The sequence below is a fragment of the Octopus bimaculoides genome, chromosome 1, assembly GCF_001194135.2.
Source record: "Octopus bimaculoides isolate UCB-OBI-ISO-001 chromosome 1, ASM119413v2, whole genome shotgun sequence".
NCBI classification, from domain to species: domain Eukaryota; kingdom Metazoa; phylum Mollusca; class Cephalopoda; order Octopoda; family Octopodidae; genus Octopus; species Octopus bimaculoides.
Window position 1 is genome coordinate 129,653,148 of NC_068981.1, and position 1,849 is coordinate 129,654,996.

At 36.3% G+C, this 1,849-nt stretch overlaps 1 protein-coding gene across 3 annotated transcripts in view; it reads left to right on the forward strand.

Annotated features, from left to right (window-relative positions):
• The first annotated feature begins 374 nt into the window (after window positions 1-374).
• Window positions 375-1,849, forward strand: part of LOC106875810 (rabphilin-3A) — a 285,702-nt gene continuing 284,227 nt past the window's right edge. For 2 of the 3 annotated variants that reach the window (XM_052970476.1, XM_052970487.1), the window contains exon 1: window positions 376-684. The gene's annotated coding sequence lies outside the window, so the exon portion shown is untranslated. Of the gene's footprint in view, window positions 685-1,849 lie in introns of all 3 variants that reach the window. The other variant, XM_052970468.1, reaches the window with a different exon arrangement.

The window sequence follows — 1,849 nt, forward strand, 5'->3', positions numbered from 1 at the left end:
TCATTATTCTAAGTTCAAACCGTACCAAGCTCAACCTACTTCTTCATTTCTTCAGGGGCTCAGTAAATAAGTAACACTAAGATAAGATGATTGTTTCAATTAGTTGGATCTCAACTATCATTAAAAAACCCCCCAAAAAACTAACAAACAAACAATAACACTCTCGACAGCCTTATGTCTTATTAATAAATATTTAGTTTTTCCAACTATTTCAGTTCCGACTGAAATTTAAAAGGTGTTCGATACAGTTAATACCTGTCATGTATGCAGTCAGTTAAATAGACTTTGCTCCTCCCATACTTATCTGTGGTCAAATGCCAACACTGAAAATCAATATTATCTACTGCGAAAATAAAAGAAAGTTAGAACTTATCAATGAAAGCGGCTGTTGACGGAAAGTTGCGGTCTTTACCGAATTGTCAACCCTCTGTTTCTGCATTCCAAACGTCACTATCGACTGGCTTCTCCGGTCATTAACATAGTTTAATTTTTCGTTTCTAAACTCTGCCTTCTCCGTTATATTCTCCCATTTGTTGTAGGTGTGGAAAACTGTTAACTTTATTTTCTGTCAGTCTTTATTTATTGCTTGACCGACGTCTCTTTCGCTCGCTCTCTCATAAAAGGCAGACGAATTATGGAAAATACTAAACTGGAACAAAACAATATGTTAAAAAGTACATAGCGGTAAGTTTGTTAATTTTCTTATGTTGTTCCACCCATGTTTTTCCTCTGAGACATTCGTGGGTTTTTTAGTGATAATATTAACTTCAGTGATCATGCTTAATCTTCGATTTTAGAAACACGAAATACAAGTGTTTGTTTTGCAAGCACCTGTTTCCAAATAAACAAAAACAGATAGATAGAAAATAAACAAAGACTAAAAAGCAAACGCATATCTTTATTTCCGCCCTTATTCACTTTTCTAACTTCAGCTTCCAACACTTTCATTCTCGCCTTCTCACTCTTTCTTGTTATTTTATCTCCCTCATTTTTTTTCACAAATCCCGATCTCCCGTTAGTTTTCTCTTAGATTCTCGTTCCTTCTACCGTCTATCTATCCATCTATCTATCTGTCTATCAATCACTCTTCGCAATCAATTCATCTCTATTTTCGATTCTTCTACTATCTCTCTTTCTCGCCTGTCTTGCCCACACTTGCTTTTTCCATTTGTCCTGTTACCTAACCCACCTGTTTGACTTACCTCTTCTCTCTCATATAGTTTGTCTAACCCAGTGGTTCTCACACTGACAAATACCGGGACCCGTCCCGAAAGTATTGAAGGTTTTTGCACCTTTTTCTTGTTAAAGATCAAAATGTGTGGGGTTGCATTGATATAAATTTTCTTTTGCCATAGTGTTTACAAGTTTAAAAAGTTTAAGACCATATTGTTTCCAGGGTATCTTTCAGAGAAAACCTATCAAAACTGAAAATATTTGTTCGGCAATTTGTCTGGAGCCTTTCACTTCTCACTCCCATTAATCTAACCCGGACTTCTATCTCTATTTCTCCTATCATCTTTCTCACCTGTCACTTTCATTCTTTTCTATGAATTAATCCATCTGTAAAGTTCTTGTAAGATTATTCGAATGTTACGAACTCTTATACGTTGTGTAATTTCATGGTATGATTTATTACAAGTATTTTTCTTTTTGCTTTCCCATCCATGCTCTCTCTCTCTCTCTCTCTCTCTCTCTCTCTCTCTCTATATATATATATATATATATATATATAGTTAGATAGGCGTGGCTGTGTGGTAAGAAACTTGCTTCCCAACTGCATGGTTCCGGGCTCAAGTCCCACTGTGTGACACCTTGGGCAAGTGTCTTCTAGTGTAGCCTCGGGCCGACC